Genomic DNA, 21,312 nt, shown 5'->3' with positions numbered 1-21,312 from the left:
ATTTTGACCAGTGACTTTTTACTTTTGGGGACAGTGTTTAACCCCATTAAGTAAAGTTTTTCTGGCTTTTACATTTAATAGCTTGACCAACCTAGTCAAGGCTCAATTTTGTCCTCTTTTTAACTAAACCAACTAGTCAAATGACTAACTATTTATGTCTAAACGTTGGGCAGCCAGCTGTTTGATCCAGCTAAATGCATGGACAGTTTTGGCTAGCCATTGGGCCCAAGTGGGCACATGCTAGGTATTTTGGAACCTTTGAGTCCCCTGAGTAGTTGTTCTTCAAGAAGAGAGGAAGGAGGAGGAAGAGCCTTGTAGAGAGGGAGTTTTACTAATCTTACTGTGTGGGATGCACGGTCTTGCTTAATTATTAATAGAAGCCCTGATTAAGGTGGTGAACAAAAATCAACACTAATATAATTATTGCAACAAAGCCATTCAAAGTGGTACGTATAATACAAAGAAATGAAGAATGTACATGAAATAAATAAACCAAAGAAACTATGCAATAAGGTAACCAAAACAAATAAAGTGACGATAGGTGGCACATATATTATGGTGCTCCCTATGATGAAAAATTATGAAAATAATCCTGACATGATATAATGTCCAATCTAATACTCACCCTCTAGTTGTGCATCTAGTTTCAACATGTATAACTTGCTTCTCAAAAATATGAACTTGTTCTTGGAGAGTCCCTTTGTAAAAATGCCTGCTACTTATACTATTTTAGCTTTTTTGTTTTCTACTTTTTCATACACAAAATTATAATCAATTTGAATATGTTTCAATCTATCATAAGGTAGTGGATTTGTAGGTAAGGCGAACACGCTTTTGTTGTCATAATAAATAGTGGATTGGCTCGCATCAGCTTCCAAATCATGCAAAAGATTATTGATCTGCAAAATCTCTTATACTATTCCTGCCATCTTTATTCTGCCTTTATGCTTGATCTAGCCACATGCTTTTGCTTTTTACTTTTCTATGATATTAAATTATTTTTTATATAAATGAAATAATAAATGGCTGACCTACATAAGTCAGGATCTCCTGCTCAATTCAATCAGCATCAGAAAAACCATATAATAAATTTATGTTTATATCTTTTAACTCAATTTTGTAATATATTCCCATGTGCGATGGTGACCTTGATGTATCTCATTGTCCTTTTCAATGCAAAATGGAAATTTGTAAATCAATGCATAAAATGAGATGTCTGATTCACTAAGTAGGCAATATCAATGCTCCTACATAATTAAGTTTTCTGCATTCATCTCCATCATGTGTAGATAGCTTTCTAGTAATTGCTATTGGAGTACCAATGGGGTTGCATTTGCTAAAATGAAACTTCTATAGTATATTAAATACATTTTTTGTGTTGAGTAAGTTTCATACTCCCTTTATCTCTGTCAATTTATATACCAAGATAATACATTTGAAACTTATAGATCTTTCATTTTGAGTTTCTTATGTAGGAAGGCCTTCATCTCGATTCTCATCAATTAAAACTCTTAAACTTTCACTTATGATAGTGTCATCCACATATAATAGAGTGATGGCAATCTCCTTGTCTCCATAATATGTGATTAACTTCACGAATATTTCATCTCTCATAACATGTTGAAAGCCTTACAATCATGGATCTTCTTAGCGTGCAAACTAAATTTTCTAATGTCTGCTTGATAAAATCTTATATGTTATTCTATATAAACTTTTTTTTTAGTTCTCTATGTAAAAATGCATTCTTAATATCAAGCTGGTATATGAGCCAATCAAGGAATAATACCAAAATGGCACTGCTCAAATTATAACTTTATTTAGCACCGAGTTGAAGGTCTATATATAATCCAAGATTAGCTTAAAATTCAGTTGAAACTCGAAACAACTAAACTTCAATCAATCATCCTCCTTTCAAAGTTCTCTTTAACCCTCTATTACTAAATAGTGAAACCTTAGAAAACTCTAATTTAAATTATGAATCAAAATTGAATGTAAAGCATTCGAATTAAAGTCTAAAAAGATTGAAATGTCAAAAATAGATTTAAATAATCTTATGATATTGATATGAATCTTTAATCTAGCTAGGTTGTCACCTTGATCTGCATTAGTGTCCATGAGTTGGAAAAGGACCCCTCCTAGAGTTTGAATCTGCTTTTTTTTTTCTTTCAAATTCCTCAAACTAGTAATTAGGTGCAACTATTGATTGCAGTAATTCGGATAGAATGAATCAAGTGAATTTGGCAATTGTAGGATCCAACAATGAGAATTGTTAAATACGTATATCCTGAACCTTGGCAGCTGATATTAACTCTTTGATTGTTCAAGTACATGGAAAAGCCCAAGCTAGATATGTCCAGTTTGACATGATCTTGGGTTCAATTGGGTTGCCAAGTATGAGTTAGGATCCATCTTAATCTCATCATTGGGTGACGAAGGGTCATGACGTTGATGGGTTTTAAAAGGTTGAGGTGTAAGTGGGCCCAATAAGATAAACTGAACAAGACCAACAAATGATGAATGCTATGTGATCTTGATTATCTCAAAGTACTTGATGAGATTCAGGATAGGTTCAGCTGGAGTCATTCTTGGACCAGGTTCAGGTTAGTGTATGATCGGGTTTTGGTTCAAGGTAGTTTGCATTTGGGTTTGGAGCGCAGACTTAAAAACTGAGCTTGAGTTGAACTTGGATCAAATAGATATGAAGCACTTGGATCGTGGGTTGGAACCATGGGCATTTTTTTTTTATCTGAGCCATGGTGAGGGACACTAGAAGGGTTTGGGAACTGGGTTTGGAACAAAAATTGGTTCTAAAATGAAAGGTTGAAAGAGGTAAGTCAGTCTAGGTTAGTATGGGAAGGGGTAGGTGAACCAGTTTTCTGCAAAGGGGTTTTCAGGATATTGAGAGATTTAAGATAAGATGGCCTCAGAGAACTGGTTCCAATATTTGAGTTGGGCTTCTCCACTTAGAAATTATCACACGGTCATATTTTCAGTAGGAGTTTTGACTGCACAATGTGTTATAACACATTGTGCAGTCAAATTAGTAAAATGGATCTAAATAACTTAGTTTAAATTATGGATTTACAGTGAGATGGATGTGGATCTAGGACTTTAGATTAAAAATCCATGGTTATGGGCATTTTGGGAGTCTTACTTCAGCTGGACAGGGTGGTTGGGAAAACATGCCCAACCAAAATCCATGGTTCATAGTACTCAAAACCAAGGGCTGAACACCCGCACTCTGATATCCTAGGGATGCTAAGAATGCTTCTAGTCTTAATTAAGATGGATTATAAAGTTTAATAGAATCATTCAGAGTAGATGTCCAAGACTGAGTATTCAAGTCCTACTTGGTAAACTTTTATTTAAGAGGTTTCAATATAACCTTGGTTTTTTGATGACGAGAACTCCTGGCCAAATAGAATAGAACTCGGGCCGGGTCCCCACGACCACCCTGCCTTACGTGGCTCAACTTGTTGGTAGAGGTTCCAAGCCTATATTTAAAAGATTAAATGAAATAGATTTTGAAGTGTAGTCATTGGTGCGGATGGTCATACGGTGTTAAAGAGTAAAAATGAGCGAAGTAGGTTATATGCCCCCCCCCCCCCCCCCCGAAGACGGTTGTTAGCCATAGTGTGTGTTCGGGGGTCCCAATGAGCACCACGTATATGAGCTCATGGGGCTCGTATCCCCATGTTTGTCAGCATCAGTTAGCGTCAGAGTCTAGTGTGGTTGCAAAGACTTAAGTACCCTTTCCACCATTGGTGCCATAAAACGGCGATTCTAGAAAAGGAGCGGTTGCAAACATTTAAGTACCCCGGAGATGGTTATTTAAGACCCAGTCCCTGCACTGCAGGATTATCCGAGAAAGGAATCCCTCTGAAGAAGGCCATGAACATCAACCCTCTCTCTCTCTCTCCCTTCTCTTTATGCCTCTGTGCACATCCAACAGACGATCCTACACTGCTCCATCAAGCACTGATTGATCTGCACACTGATTGTAGCATGGTTCAACTTGATGAGTTGTGGAGCCTGATTCAGAGTTTTTGCCCTTACAGAAGGGGGGGGGGGGGGTCGGAGGCTCCCCTTGGGGGGGGGTTGCGCCCCCCGGAAGAATTTTTTGGGGGCCTTATATAAATTCTTTCTTTTCTTTCCCTCTTGTAACTGTCGAAAAAGAGCAATAAAGTGTTTTGTTTGATTGTTCTTGTTTATTGTTTCCTTCAGTTGTTTCTTGCTCGTGGTTTTCGTAACACTTTTTCCCTCAATTTTTTGTTTTTTTTTTTGCTACCTGATTTTCATAAATCACTACCTGATTTAGCAATTTTTTAATTTTTTTTTTGCTACGCAATTTTTTTAAATCGTTAATCAATTTAGTGATTTACCATTTTTTTTTGCTAAGCGATTTTCGTAAATCGCTACTCGATATAGCAATTTACGAAAATCGCATAGCAATTTGCCATTTATTTTTGTTTCGCTATGCGATTTTTGTAAATTGCTATTGTGTGTAAATTGTAAATCGCGATGCTAAACTCCACTCTCTTGAGCATGATCAGGCTGTAGTCGTCAACCATCCTGATGGCAGTCTTGAGGTTCGTGACGAGGAAGTCAGAGAGGAACGTGCCATTCCCGACGTTGGCAAGGAGGTGGGTCCTGTCGGAGAGCACGATGCACGAGGTCAAGATGAGGACCTTGCGATGCAAGAACCCGACGAATGCCTACCAAGACTTGATGGTGCGAACGCCTGTGTTGAGCAGCGTCAGGGTAGCCTGGAAGGCATAGCCCTGATCGAAAGTATTGCTGACGTAGGGGTAGACGGATTGTACTTTAAAAACTTTGTTGTAGGTGTACTGGAGAAAGATTTCGTTGTAGGTGTCTCTCAAAGGCAGCGGAGGGGTCGTCGCAGTCGGTTGCCCGCTGGACAAGGGCAGCATTTCGTCCACTACTAGCAGAAAGAGGACGACGATCACCATCAGATCGCCGGATCTTTGCCTCCCTTAATTTCTTCTCTAGAGAGAGAGAGAGGGAGGGTTTTACAGTGTTTCACGAAAAAGGAAGAAGAAGATGACGACGAAAAGTTCAAATGGAAAAGAAAGATAGAGCTAGCATTTCAGGTTTGTTTTGCTGTTTAGACTTTGAAGAGTTAACATCATCCTCGACTTTCTGAATGGAGGATATTTTTGTCCTTTTTTTGAACCGTCGTTTCCCTTTTTTGAATAGAAGATATTTTTGTCATTTTCTCGAACCGTCGTTTCATGGCAAGAATAGCAAGAAAGGGTACTTAAGTCTTTGCAACCGCACCAGATTTCGATGCTAAGTGATGCCGACACACACAGGAATATGAGCCCCATGTGCTTATATACGTGGCACTCATTCGCACCCTCAAACACGCACTGTAGCAAACATTGCGTCTTCGGGGAAGAACACACAATACCCTCCCAAAATGAGTAACATCTTATTGCATGTGTTTTCCAGTGAATGTAGTCTTTCAGGTGACCTGTCAAATCAATTTAAGAAAGTGATTTGACATCTCCACCTTTCATTGCTTCATCCTTGTGAAATGTGAGGATCCCAAATCACTTTTAAAGTGATTTGGTGCATGGAACATTTAGAGGGAGTAGACTTTTGAATAGCCAGACCTTGATGTGTGTGCAAGTTTTTTTTTATAGGCAAGTTGGGGTTACACAAGGTACTATTGGGTTTTGAACTTGCAACTTCCTAAACACAAGGTGACATGAGCACATCAAAGGACATATATGAGTATGGCTCTTGGGGTTTGGAGGTGATATGATATCAATTTATGCCCATTAGGGACCTTTATTAGTGAACATTATAGACCCATTATGCGCCTCTCCCAAATCTTCCTATAAATAGGAGAGATCCATGGTAGCTTGACGAGGACTACCATGGGGGCATACGTGGTTGTTAAGTGCCACATTCGTGTGTGATCTCTCTCTGGATTCAAGGATCCTACTTACCTTTCGACATTCTGGCATGGGCTCATTGAGGGCGTTGATTGGCGGAGGAGAACGCCAAGCACCCATGTCAATGCTCTTTTTGTCTATTTCCACTATGATGACTATCGGTATGTGTTTTTTTTTTTACATTCCCGTTTACGTTAACATTAAGTTATGAGCCTACACAATGCATCTGTTACATATATTCGGGGAGTGGGTGTGCTGACGTTCATGCGACGCTTGCCAAAACATTTTGTCGACGTTGTTCTCCTTTGTAAGACTTCCATTTGGTTTTGTGATGTCAGACAAAGATGGAAGAAGCATTGACAAGCGACCCACCGCCAGCCATAGTCGTTTCAGCCAGCCATTCGGTTGGCTGTCCGTCAGGAACTATTGAGGTGATCTTTACTGTATATCCTTAAATTTTAGCCATATTCAACGGAAGATCTACAATCTGCCAGTGGATCTAAGTTTATTGACATGTGAGGATTCTGTCTGAGTGATTTGAGCATCATCGAATTTGTGTGGAGAGATTTCGGCATCTTTTCTGACAGCTCAACATAATTTTGGCAGAAATTTGTCTATGCGCAGTTTGGCCCCTTAATTTGCATTTTTTGGTGAATCGGCATGAAATTTTGTAACAACATCGAAACAAAAGTTGTTCGCAATTAAATTTTGAGCAACTTTTGTTCAAACCTTGTCGGCATTTGAGATATCCAGTAGGTTGTATTTCTAGAAGAGCATTATATGACCCATTAGTGGGTCTGAGTGGATCAGGTCTGCACTCGACATGGTGGGACCTGATCCAGATCATACCCATTTGAGGGACCGATGGATCAAGTCTGTGCTTGATCCGGTTGGATCTGGTCTGGGACCCATTAGGGGTTTCGGGTGGATCGGATCCATGATCGACCATGTCAGACCCAGCCCACGACCTGGACCCATTGTGGGTTTCGGGTGGACCAAGTCTGAGTCCGACCATGTTGGATCCGATCAAAGACCCAGACCCATTGTGGGCTCCTGGTGGATCGGGTCTAAGTCTGACTAGGTTGAAACCAGTCCAAGACCTGGACCTGTTATAGGTTTCAGGTGGATTGGGTTTCAATCTGACCCTGTCAAACCCGGTCCGAGACCCGGACCCATTGAGGTTCCTAGTTGATCGAGTCTGGTCCTAACCCGTTGAGACCTGATTGAGGACCCATTACTGTTTCTGAGTGGACCAAGTCAGTAACCATGGGCCAGATCTGGTCCAGAACCAGACTATTTAACCCATTAAGGATAGAACCGGTCCAAGAATCGATACGGTCCTTCTAGGATCGGTTATGGGGTTCCTGAGACCGGTTCTAAGGTTTTTGGAACTGATTCAGTCATTCTGAAACTGATTCAAGCATCTTGGAAACTGGTTCAGTAGTTTCTTAGACTAATTCATGCATTTTGGGACTGGTTCTAGGATTTTAGGGATCGGTTCAGTCCTTTTAGAATCAGTTCAATAGTTTATGAGACCAATTTGGGCCTCTTATGATCGGTTTGAGGTTTTTTTTATCGTTTCGATGATTTTCTAGACTAGTTCAGGGTTTTTGTGACCAGTTCAAGGCTTTTTGTGACCGATTTAGGGTTTTCAAGGATCCGTTTAGGCCGTTTTAAAATGTAATCTTAAATATGACTTGTAAATGCATATTTTTGTTACTTTTTAGTAACTTTAACATGATATAAGGTGTGTTTCATGTTATTTTTTGAGTTATCCATGATTTTTTAAGCACAAGATTATGAATGTATACACTTTATTTGTGTTATGACATGCTTTACATGAACTTGCGGTAAAAGATTTTGATCAACTTACTCTAGTCATCACCAAAGTGATCTCAGTTTTGTTGATTGAGGGTTTCTTAGACCGTGTTGAGATTGAAATTCGGTATTGAGATTGTGTGACTTTATGAAACAATGATTCTACCGAGAGGTAGGTCATTGTGTTCCAAATTCACAAAGAGTGTAATAGTAGATATGTATATCAGTCCATGAAGCATGTTCATACCCAAAGGTATAGTGCTAAATTATGTCTGGTTACATGATCTGCTAGTTTCACTAATCGAAGTCAATTCCTTGAGAATTGAAGAGGCAAAGCAGTTTAGAGTATTATTGTTTTTACTAAAGTGAAACGATAATAACTCTATTATGCTTATCTTAGAAAAAGTGAATAATAAAGGATCGCACATTTACCTTTTCGATATGAATCTCGTATAGAGCGATTAATCTCTCGCTCATACAGAGAATAACACAACCAAAGAGAAAGTTGTCTATGAGAAGTGGGAGTGCTCAGAAAGCTATTTATGAGAAGTGAGAGTGCTCAAATAATTTTAGCCTGTTGCTTTTGCAATCGCGAGTGGCTAAGAATATTTGAGGTATCATCTCTCACTGTAGGACAATGAAAAAATGTATGAAAGCCATTGAAACTTAACTTATTGATTTAAATAATATTTTATCTCAGACCATATGAATTAAAAGCTTCATATGGGTCTTGGTATAACAAACTCTATTGAAAGGCTACTAAAGATCTTATATGATAATGAAGTTATTGTGTCATTCTCGAATAACAACAAGAGCTCTACCTTATGTTGACACATAGACTTAAGGTACTTCATTGTTAAAGAAAGGATCAAGAATCATTTAGTGTGTATTGATATAATCGATACGAAGAAAATGACTGCGAATCTCTTTACTAAAGGGCTAGCATCAAGATTATATTTTTAACATGTAATGGGGATTGGTCTGTTTGATTTCTTCTGATGTATGACATCACATTATAGTTATATGTGATCACATTTATGAAACTAAATTCATTCTCTATGATTTTGTGTATTGTTGATTTTATATAAAGTATCTTTAATTTGGGTAGAGAGAATAACAGAATAACAATATTAAAGAGACAAATTCATTCATAAAGGTATTCTTAATATGCCTATTGACATGGGCACATCAAAAGACATATATGGGTGTGGCTCTTGGGTTTTAGAAGTTACAGGATAGTTATAAGGTCTCATAAGTGTCTATTCATGCTTATTAAAGACCTCCACTAGTTTCCATTATGGATCCATTATGGGCATCTCTCAAATCTCCCTATAAATAGGAGAGATCAATGGTAGCTTGATGAGGACTACCATGAGAGCATACATGGTTGTTGAGTACCACATTCGTGTGTGGTCTCTCTTTCTCTGGGTTCAAGGGTCCTGCTCACCTCTCGACATTCTGGCTTAGGCTCATTGAGGGCATTGATTTGCTAAGGAGAACACCAACCGCCCGCATCTACTAAAGAGTTGTTCGGATTGTCCAAGGCCACATCTGGTAAGTGGCTCTTTCGTGATTCATTTTATGCTAACAGCATGCACTAACAGCTCCTACCAAACAAAGGGAGAGCTGGTGTGTGTGCAAGTTTTCCTGAAGATAAAAAAAATGATGGCCATAAATGCATAAAAAAAATTGTGATTTTTTTTTTGTCAAAAAGCATGATCCATGTTAATCCCTAACAAATTGATTGTGCTGAACGCATTTGCGAGGTCAAAGCAACATTCACTTATAGGTTTCAACTTATACCTATTGTATGCACATCTTCACCAAAGGCTTTCCCATTATAAATAATCTTCTTGATTATTTGAATGCATCAGTAGGCATTAGACCAAACAGCGTGAATAACCGGAAAAAAGGGTTCATGAAGTTGGCCCTGTTCAGCTGACCCTTCATGCAATATTTTGTATTACCTCATGGGCACTTTATGTATTCATTGACATCATAGTAACTAGGGGTGGGCATCGGGCTGGCCCGGCCCATTGGCCCAATGGGCCAATGTAAAGCGTGCTGGATTCGGCCTAACCCAATCTTAAAATGCATAAGTGCTGGATTGAAATTATGGGATAATGAGAGAATAGCAAGTCCCCATACAACTAATTCCTAATTAGATAAATAGTAATAATTAACAAATTGCAAGTTCTCATGCAACTAATTAGGTAAATAGTAGTAGTTATCCAAGTTATTATGTAATAGTTAATTTTTGAAATTTTATATTATTAAAAAATTAATAAATAACTCAGGCCCGTCAAGCCGCCCTGGTAGCCCGTGGGCCGGTTGCCCAAGCATGCCAACTGTTCAGGTTTGGATTGGATATTTAACTGAATCCATATCCATTTAGTTGGATTTATTGAGAGATACAGCATAGATTCAGACTCGGCTTAGAGTTTTGCATTTGAATCACATCAACATCGAAATATGATTACACGTGACCTGCATATCTGGTTAGCTATTTAAGCACAATGGATTTAAATTCAGTAGTAATCTTTTTTACTTCTGGGTGTTGATCTAACCATGTCGGGTTCAACAGTTGCTCACATCTGAATCCATAAAAAAATATATACAGAAAATATGAACTATGATGTTTAATATATATATATATATATATATATATATATATATATATATATATATAATATATGTATTCCATGTATAAGTAACATAAAATATTTTTGCAGGAGCCAGCTCGTTTTCGGCTCATCTCATTTAGGGATGAGCCAAGCTCGAGCTTGGCTCAGCTAAACGCGAACTGGATCCGAGTCACGGGCTCAATCCACTGGCATTCCCTGTTGGGTTCGTTCTGCTTGTTTACCAACCATGCATAATGCCCTACAAACTTTTAGCAGATTGATCAGACAAAAAAAACTACATCAAAGGGTCACACATCCCTAATAGGATCACATACTTTCTACTCCTGTTCCTTCACCTTTTATTGTCATCCCTTACCCACCTCCTCAATTTGCACCTGATCATTGTATTTTAGTGGCACTTGCACCGATCATCTGTCTGTCTTTTTTCTCATTCATTTGTTTCTTTCATCACTTGACCAGTCACTTTGGCAGTTGCCTTATTTCTTTAGCTAATAATCAAAAGAAACAATGTTAGGGCTTGTCGGTTTATGCTAATTTCGCAGCTAAATGGGTTTTCACCTTATCTATTCTTCTTGTGATTGTGATATATCAGGATCTAGGTTCAATAAAACACCAATGGGATTGCAGCCAAACTCAAGTCTGAAGATACAGCTTTTCAAACATACATCAGCATTCCATTGTGACACAGACACATTGAGAGACACGTCTTAGCAGACATAAATGGACGTGTTAAAATGGACATATTGTTGGCTCATGTAATGGGGTGTTGCAAATTGGACGGCAGATGTTCACTGGTGGAGATCAATGGACGGTTTCAGATTAAAGGTTAGCAGTCAAAGATCATTATCTTCACGTTTCCTCAACTACTTCGCAGGAGTCAACAGTCAAGGCCGCCTTGTTCACGTCCAGGCCCTCTCCGTTGGTGTTTACACGATTTTTCTAACTAAAAAACAGGAATTTTTAACTGAAACAAAAATAAAAATTTCTTATTCGAACTGCATTTTGCATGATATTCCATCTCAGTTACCAAACTTTTCTCAATCCCAAATCCACATCGAATGTTTCCCAAGAAGTGTCAAATATGGATCTTGGTTTAGCCTCCCTCAAACAAAATTGTGGGAAATATTTTTATGGTTTTGTAAAGTTCTTGTTTTATATACTATGAAACACATGATTGCCCCTTTAAACACAGGATGGGACAGTGGAGAAAGAAAGAAATGGCTAAGGGTAATGATAGGTCGCATCAAGTCCTTCTTTGACAATTGTCAGAAAGAATTAAACCTTGTATCAGAAATATGAGAAAAGTGCAGCCTCTTTATAAAATTTTAGGCAGAAGATAGGTCTCTAAAAGAAAGTTTTCTTAAAAGAAAAATTTTAGCATTAATTAATGATTTTTTTTAAAAAATGCACATAAAGTTTGGCTAATGAAACACACATTTATGTTTTGGAAAATTTTAAAAAGGCACTTAAATTTTTGCACGGTTAATTAAAAACAAACTTTCATCTTATCACTGGAGTTAATTTACTAGTTAACTTTTCAAAGCCCCCTTCCCTTTTTTTTAGGTGCATTTTTTAAAATATGATGTTGAGGGTAAAATAATAATTCTACATCACTTTTAACAGCAAATTTGATGTTAGTAATCTCTTGGGCTTTTTCAATTAAGATGAAATTTTTAGTCGCATTTTTAAAATTTTCCAAGACTTAGGTTCCTTTTTTTTTTATGAATGGCCAAACTTTAGGTGCCTTTTTGAGAATTTTCTTTAATTAATTAGTAATGATAGGGCACCCACCTAGTTAAAACTATAAAATCTCATATTTTCTCAATTTTTTAGTTGATCAGACCCCATAGATATGATCTTTGTATATTTCTTAGTAGAAACAAGTTTTGGATCATGTAATTGTGACATACCTATAGGTTTTGAAGTTCTTCAATGTAGCAAAATTTCATGACTTAAAAAAATCATGTCTTTACCTAAAAAAAAAACAGCATCCATTGTACAAGAAAATGTAGCTTATGTCCATTATTTCTACGAGGTAGGTGCAGCTACTTTTAAGCAACTTATTATTACTATTAATTAATATCCATCCTATAATTCTTAAACTTGAACCTCTAAACTTAAATTATTGTAAAGGCAAATAACTTCTATTCTTTACCTTTAGTTAACATTATTATAAAATAATAAATATCTATTTACTGCTTTACTTACGGTCATTGTCTCGGTGGTGTAAACTCTTGCTGCACCCCTTGCTCTCATGAAGTCGCCAAACTTCGGCCTAGCAAGGGCTTATCCCTTGCTCTCGTTTATGCAAGGGGCTGATGCTCATGGGAATGAAACCCTAACCACCCGTCTAGTGGCCAAGGCCCCTTCCACTGCACCAAGCCCCTTGGGGCTAACTCAAGTTTAAAGTTTGGAGTTATAGGAAAGATGAAAGAACTAAATAAACCTCTGAGGGTTAAAGCTAGCACCTGAAATTTACTTGTAAGTGAAAAAAATGCATAATAGAGATGTATTTCCATTTTTTTTCTTTTTAACAGCCGGCAGAGTCTTAGGTAACTCATGTCAAAAATGCATAATAGAGATGTATAAAAAATTTTACCAGAGAATTGAAACTTAAACCTAGTCAATTTCAACAATATAAAATGGACAAAATTAGGCAGAGATTCTTGAAGACTTTGGTGAGTTTGGATGAGCCATGCCTTGGCTATAAATAGACATCAGCACAATTCCCATCTCTCAACACTCAATTTCTTGCTTCATAACTAGTAGCAAACATGCATCACACGCTAGCATTGGCCTTCTTGGTTGGAATCCTTGCCGGTTTCTGGCTGGACTCCACTGTGGGTCAGAATTGTGGTTGTGCTCCAAACCTCTGTTGTAGTAAATGGGGTTACTGTGGCACCGGCGATCCATATTGCGGTGACGGTTGCCGACAAGGACCTTGTTATAGTTCTGGTGGCGGTTCGGTAGCTGGTATAGTTACATCAGACTTCTTTAATGGGATAATTAACCAGGCTGCCTCTAGCTGTGCTGGCAAGAACTTTTATACTCGTGATGCCTTCCTTAATGCACTTGGTTCATACCCTGGGTTCGGAACGACCGGAAGCGCCGATGACTCTAAGCGTGAGATTGCCGCCTTCTTTGCGCATGTGACACATGAGACCGGACGTAAGTTTCTTTTCTTATTTCTGGACTTATAGCAGCATTTAACATTAAGCTGATGAAGTTAATTATTAGTAGAGGCGCCGCGTTACTTTGGTTGATCAAGTCATGTTGGTACCATGCTTGGTGCAGCCCAGTTTGACTGAGCTAAGTCAGTGATGCTTTGACTAGTTCCTATGTAAATTGAGCTGTTGAACCAATGGTAAGCAGGCTAGACTAGGCCCGGCCCAAGCAGCCTCAATAAGGCTGATACAGTTGGCCTTTAACTTCAAGACTTGGTCAAATGGATCAGGTTTGTATGGCTCGCCTTGTTCCAGCAAGTGTGGACGTGGTTTTTCTTCTTGATTGGGGGTATAAATGGACCAGGTTTGTTCATACCTCTGATCCGAAACCACACTTTATTTCTGGATACGGAAAAAATAAGATCTGAAAGGTTCAAATTTACCCATTTAGATTATTTCTAGATGCGGATTGGATTTGGATCGATGTTTTAAGCCAGATCAACGTTTGGATTCGATCTAATCTGACCCATTTGCACATTAATGTAAAAACTTGATTTTGGTCTACTTTTACCAGATCCAGTGTTAGTTACACATATTTCGGATCTGGATTCACATTTACATTTACATTTACATAATGTATCGTATTCAGATCCAGTCAGATTCAGATCTATTACACAAAATTCAGATTCAGGGTATCCGATCTCTTTGCAGCCCCTATTTTTGATATACAACTTATGTCAACATCAAGATTGGCGCATTGCCCATTTGCAACCCTACATCCTATCCATGGCACAACAATTAGAGCTGTGAAGGGGTCAACCCATGAACAAGTCTAGCTTCAGACCCGTTTAAACGATTTTGTGTAGGGGTTGGATACAATGGCTACACTGATTAGGTCACTCTATTTTAACAAAGGTTCTCGGGTTTGAATATCTTCAGAGGCAACCCAATGAGTCATGGACATTGTTTGGATCCAATCTATATCCACATGTTATCGTGGACTGGTCGCATAAGAATCATGTAAACCCCCATTTCTTCAAACGTGATACAAATGGGTCTGATTATATCTGACCCAGGACCAATCTATGGAACTACTCCTACCCTAGCCAGATCTGGCACTAAATGGGCCGTTTTCCTTTGATAGGCAAGCTGGGGTTAAGCAGACCCCCACCAGTTATACAATGTACTATTGGGTTTTGAACTTGCAACGTCCTAATACAAGGTGACGTGCACTAACATCTCCTACCAAACAAGCCGAGCCCCCCCCCCCCCCCCGCCCCCCGTTGGTCTGGCTCTAATGAGCTGTATATGGATCCTTCCACACAAGACCCATTAAATTTAACTAACCAACAAAATTGAGTCTGGATCTAATCCTACCGGGTCAGGTTAAAGGTGAGGATCCAGACTATGTGGATCTTGATTTAAAATGGTATGGACCACAACTCTTGCAGATTTCTGCTACATTGAAGAAATAGATGGAGCTTCAAAGAACTACTGTGACCCGAGCTTCACCCAGTATCCATGCGTCCCTGGGAAGGGCTACTACGGGCGCGGACCGCTCCAATTGTCATGGAACTACAATTACGGGGCAGCCGGAAACAGCATCGGGTTCAATGGGCTTAACGCACCGGAGACGGTCGCCAATGACGTGGTCATCTCGTTCAAAACAGCCCTATGGTTCTGGATGACCAATGTGCACTGGGTCATGGTCAATGGTCAAGGGTTCGGCGCGACCATCCGAGCCATCAATGGTGCACTAGAATGTGATGGCAAGAACACTGCAACCATGCAGGCCCGTGTGGGCTACTACACGGCCTATTGCCAGAAGCTGGGGGTCTCACCAGGCGACAATCTCACCTGTTGACTCAATTTGTTTCAAATGAGAGAAAGAATGATATAGGCTCTGACCATTGAGCCGTAATAAATAATGATTAGTTATAATAATGCGTAATATCATAATAAGAGGTTCTCTGTCTTAAGCTATTATACAGGGATATATGTGATGAGAAGATGAGAGTTGTATCGATCATTACTACTACTTAATTAAATCAAGTATTCTAGTTGCTTGTGGATGAATTTTGAGATGAATGGTTTTCAATGATCTAAACGATGAGCTAGACAATTTGTACCACATAAACAAACACAGGATAGGGCCTTTCTGGTAAGTTTGGTTTCACTCATCCTCTATGTCATCGCCCATCTTCATACCCTCTTAAATTTTTTTTTTACTTGGAGAAACTGTCCCAGGCGCAGGGACCTAGCCATGCTGGCCCTGTCAGTAAAACTCCGACTCGACCCCAAGGAATCGCCAAGCTTCGGCTTATGCAGGAGGGTGATGCCCATGGGATTTGAACCTACACTGCCCGTCAAACTGTCTAGACCCCATCCAACTACCCCCAACCCCTTGGGTCTACCCCTCTTAAATCTTATGATACAAGTTGTGACTTGACCCTATAGATGGATTCAGTGTGGTCGATTTAGTAAAAATCTATCCTTGGATTAATTTTTCAAAGAAAATATGATTTTTTAAATCACAAAATTTTGTATTTTGTTAAGAGTTGATTTTTGAATTGCCAAAAAAATCCTGTATGAGCAGCAACTAGCAAGATGACATCAGCTGAAAGGACAGCCAAGGATCGAAACACACTGTGGGAGAGCTTCCTTTACCTTGGTCAAAACAAGCGGATGCATTTATGTTTATGTGATTTAATCAAGCATTTATGCATTTTAAGATTGGGCCAGCCCAGCCCACTTCACATTCGCCCCGTTGGGCCAATGGGCCGGGCCATGGGCTTCTCTTCAAACCAAGTCTGTTAAGAACCAACAGCCAAAACCCGGTCCGTTAGTAAACGAGTCAGGCCATTGATCAGGCTGAGCCGGCCCGATGCCCACCCCTACTTGCTACAAGGCTGAAAGCTAGGTGTATTCCTTGGTAGGCACGGGCACTTCGAAGTGTTTTACCAACTGAAGGTCAGCCAATGTGCAGTCGGTGATGAAGGGTTTTTTCCTTTGATAATCCAAAAAACAAAAGAACTAGGCACTTGGATCGTACTTGGATTGTCTTCATCAAATCACTTTTTGATTCAGATTCGATAAGATCAATCAAAATCCGATCCAATAACATTTTTTTACATGCAAGGAATATGTTTTGGATATGTTTTTGTTGGATCCAGTATTATCACATATGGTTTGGATAGGGTTGCAATCTTACATCATTGGCTCACTTTTTAATTCAGACCAAGCGCACAAAATTTGGATCATGCATGAAACGGCCCGTATTTAACCATTTTGCAGCCCTATTCCAGTTGCCCTTTTACAAGCCATGGCAAAGTATTGTCCCTTGGTCCATTTCAATGTCGTCAGTATCGGTATCCAACGATTCAGGTGTATCGGCCTATACTGATACTCAAGTGAATCATTCTGAATGGGCCAAAAAATAATTAAAAATTATTATGTATCAATCAGAATGTGACACGTGTTAAAGCCAATAAAATAATATTAAAAAACATTTAAAGTTTTTATATTTATTTAAAAATAGCTGATTCGGGTGTGAAGAGTATCGATTTTCTGCCGATACCATATGTATAGGCCGATACACAACCATACTGACAACATTGGTCCATTGATCCAAACTAAAAAGAAAATTCACACCGATACTGACAATAGCTGGTTTAGAAGTCCAATTTTTATTATTTGTAATTTCAAAATTCATATATTTTTTTAAAATTAACAAGCCAGCTTAAACTCGGCTCATTTAACTCCGGGTTTGACATGTGCCCAAGCTCACCTCGGCCTTGCCATAAGTATGAGCCCAACTTAAAAGCCCTATGTTTGTTTTGTTAGGCTTGTTTACTAGCCCAAAATTAATAGTAGTTTAGCACAAGTTTTTGTTTTGGTTTTCTTCTTTTTTTTTGTCAATATCAGACGTAGATCAAGCCTAGCATAAAAATCTCGGAATATAGGAGGCCCAGTTTGGTTCGGCTCGCACGATAATGGGCTTAAAAAAGAGTGAAGTTTTTCGGCATGATCAAAGGCCTTGATTGGTCCAACTCGTTCCGTCAGCGTGGTCGGCTCAAAATCAAAATGATCGAAGTGGGGGCGAGTAGGCTCAAACCTTTGAAGAAAAAGTAAAAAAAGGGAATTGGGGTGAGAGAGGCTCGAACTCTCGACCTCAGGATCACTCGTATAGCTATGAGACCTACGCGCTAACCAACTGCGCCACCACCCCATGTTGTGATATCAAACCTAGTTTATGTTTAAATATCAACTACTTGTGCTTACCCTTTTCGCGCATTTCCAAACAGTTTTTGTAAATTTAGCAGATTGGGACTGAAACTTGACACTTGAGTTCCACCCATGGTGCCAAATATCGCATCCTATTTTTCTGAAAAGTGCAATATTTCCATGACCACATTAAATGTTGAATACATCGTGATATTATTAATTTTTAGATAAAAAATGATATATTTTAAAAAACTCTCAAATTCCATCATTTTTTTAAAACCAAGATTTGCTAATAAGTTATTTTATTTTGTTTTGTTATTTATTTTTATCAAAATATTCCCAAACCAAGGGGAAAATATCATTCCACTTTAAATGGATGTCATCATGGATCCACCTCAGTCATCATTATGGGTGTGACGGGTCGGGTTTGGTTCAGACCAGGTGGAACTAGACTTGGACCAGATTTTCAGGTATGATATCGGGTTCAGAGCAAGTTTTAATCAGGTCCAGACTCCATTTTAATTGGGTCCACTATAAGAAAGATCATACCCAAACCCGATAAGAACTACATTAACCGAACCCGGACCATACCCGACAAAACCATATTTTTTTATCATTTTTACATTGAAAATTTATGGGTCTTAATCAAAACTCGGGTCGGGTCTGGGTCTGGTAAAAAATTTCACAAACTATACCCGGGTCCATGTATTAATCGGACCTTCAGGTTCGGACCCGAGTCTTAATCGGATCTTCCTATTTATCACCATACCTGGACCCTATTGGGTTTGGTTCGGGTCGAGTCTAGGTAAACCAGGCCCGTTGACACCCCTAGTCACCGTATTAGCATAAGTATAAACTATTTTGCCTTGTTTTCCCCATTATGAATATATGTTTTTTTTTTTCCCTTAATTTTATTGATAGACAATCCCCATTCAAACCGTATGTACGCACAAATCATGTGTTAGAGGTCGACCCTTGATAGGATGAGTCTCTGCGAGTTTTGGGCAACGAGACAGGTGTAGGGAGAGGGAGCGGCGAGGAGATACGTCTCTCCCTTGCCAATTAGTAGGGATGTGAGAGAGACCGATGAAAGAAAGGAGGGAGAAAAGATGTTCCCTCCTTGGCTGACGGCTTGCAAAGAAGACGAAGAAAAGATGGGAGAGGGAGAAACACGTTCCCTCATGGTTTTTGGAAAGAAAACAAAAACTCAATAATCTTCGTTAAAATAAATTAAGAAACAAAACATGTATATATAATTCATCATAGGGGCAAATTAGTCCAATAAAAAAGGGTGTCCCACTCTTGGGCTGATTTGGATTCCGGATCATCGCTTAACGGGTTTGGGCGGCAATTTTTAACAATTCGTCTCTCTCAAACTCACCCTGTCCTTAAGGTTGAAAACTTCCCATATCGTCTCATCAACTCCACTTCTGACCCATTAAACAAACACTTCAGTGACTAAGAGACCATCATTTCTCCATCTTCTTTTTTCCAATACTCAGGATGGCTGTGGCTACGAGTCATCTCCCGGATCCGGCAGGGCCGAGAGCCTATATATCTGGAAGTTATCCTTTATAGAGCTTAAGGTGCGAAACATGAAACATATGGTGTAACTGAGCTCCCGCAGGAAGGTCTACGTGATAAGTCACTGGTACAACCTTCTCCAAAATAGGAAAAGATCCATAGAAGCAAGGTGCCAGCTTGTGCTGATGTACATGATCAATAGTGCCTTGTCGATGAGGTGGTAATCTAAGAAGCACAAGGTCGCTTACCTGAAATTGTCGTGAGCGATTCTTTCGATCATATGTCTGCTTCATCCTATCCTGGGCGACAACCATATTATGGCATAACAATTGCAGTAGTTGACCTCTACGCAATAACAAAGCTTCCATTGCATCCGCTTGCATTGCTCCACCAACATACTGGTTGGAGGCGACCTACCATACACTACCTGAAACATGATTTCCTGAATAACCGAGTGGTAGGCCATGTTGTACGACCACTTTGCTCATAGTAGAAGGCTCACCAATGCCTTGGGTCGATCATCAAGGAATGCTTAAATGTAATCCTCCAAACACATGTTCAACACCTCTATCTAATCATTTGTCTAGGGATAAGAGGTAGTACTCATGGCTAGCTTTGTCTCTAACAGACGAATGAACTTCATCAAAAAAGTGCTAATAAACATGAGATCTCGATCATTGACAATGGTACGGGGCCTTGATCATTGACAATGGTACGAGACATCCCATGTAAGCGAAACACTTTCTGAACAAACTCTGGATGGACTTGGCAGTGTAGGGGTGTCCTGTCATGAAGTGTTCATATTTGGACAAAAAGTCTACCACCATCATAATAGCGGACTCCCCTCGGATGAAAAAGAGTCTATCGAGATATCCTCTCATACACGGCTTGGCAGATATAGGGGGTGCAACAACCCCGCATGAGAGGCAACCTCGTACTTGGTTCTCTAGAATACATCACACACTACAAGAAACCTGCGAATTAGCGATGACCTAAATTCGTCGCTAATTCGATGCTAATCCATCGCTAAACTGTTTAGCGACGGATTAGCACCGGATAACTTTCATCGTGAATTTTTCGATGCTAAGTAGTGACATAACTTATTTGTCGCTATTTTCGTCGTTAATTTACAATGGATTAACGACGGACATGATCCATCACGAGTCCTTCGCTATTTTAAATTAGTGATGGATAATATCCGTCGTTAAATTAAAAAAAAAATTAAAAAAAGTGCTCTCTGTCGGCGCGTTCTCCGGCATGGAGCAATTTTTTTTTCACAGAATCGACGCATTTCGGCGTCGGGACGCTCTTCCGCAGTAAGCCAGACACGGCGGGAGAAGGGACCCGGGCAACTGCAGAAAGGAGACCGACAAGCTCTGTGTCGATGGCCAGAGGACCATCTAGCGGAAATTGGTGGGGTCGGCGTTGATGAACGTCGTCGGCGTCTTCTTCGACGCTCGGGACTTCCTATTGGAGATCCGTCTAGTGGGCAGAGGGGCAACGATGGTCCAGCGGGCGGGAGGGAGGAGGGGGCCGTCCGTCTCGGAGCTGGTGGCACTCGTGGTGGTGAGGGCGTTCGACTTGGGAAGGGAGGCGAGGGAGTCAGAGTTGCAGATTTCAAGCTGGAGTGCCCGAGTGAGGGCGTCGGTCTCACAGCTTATGAATTTCTCCGAGAACCAGGAATCGATGGTCAGCGAAGGCCGAAAGGCCCACGTGTCAAGGCTTGAGCAGTTTTGGGATGCCATTGATTTCTTCTCTCTTCCTTTTTTTTCCCGTCAGAAACTTCACGGCTAGAGTTCCAAAAAAAATCTCGAAATGCACATATGCTTCCTTTCTGATAAGTAGACCGCAATTCAGAGTTCAAACGGGGGGATGGAAAAATGGAGGGAGAAAAACTTTCGAACGGGGGAAGAGAAAATTTCGCGCCTCAGGTGAGACGGTTTAAATCGAAAATTAGCGACGGAATTAGCGAGGGAATTTTCTCGTCCCTAATCCATCGCTAATTAGTGATAGATT

The 21,312-nt window shown here is 39.7% G+C and overlaps 1 non-coding gene and 1 pseudogene across 1 annotated transcript; one reads left to right on the top strand and one right to left on the bottom strand.

Annotated features, from left to right (window-relative positions):
* Positions 1-13,158: 13,158 nt before the first annotated feature.
* LOC149840821 (endochitinase EP3 pseudogene) lies at positions 13,159-15,624 on the top strand (annotated as a pseudogene).
* A 2,066-nt stretch (positions 15,625-17,690) lies between these two features.
* On the bottom strand, positions 17,691-17,776 carry TRNAM-CAU (transfer RNA methionine (anticodon CAU)). The gene is given in 2 exon segments: positions 17,691-17,726; positions 17,739-17,776. It is a non-coding gene; the product is annotated as a tRNA-Met (tRNA).
* Between the last annotated feature and the right edge of the window lie 3,536 nt (positions 17,777-21,312).

Source organism: Nuphar pumila, chromosome 4 (genome assembly GCF_984573655.1).
Source record: "Nuphar pumila chromosome 4, dmNupPumi1.hap1.1, whole genome shotgun sequence".
NCBI classification, from domain to species: Eukaryota; Viridiplantae; Streptophyta; class Magnoliopsida; order Nymphaeales; family Nymphaeaceae; genus Nuphar; species Nuphar pumila.
The sequence above is the reverse complement of the archived record's forward strand: the minus strand, read 5'-3'. Positions and strand labels throughout refer to the sequence as shown.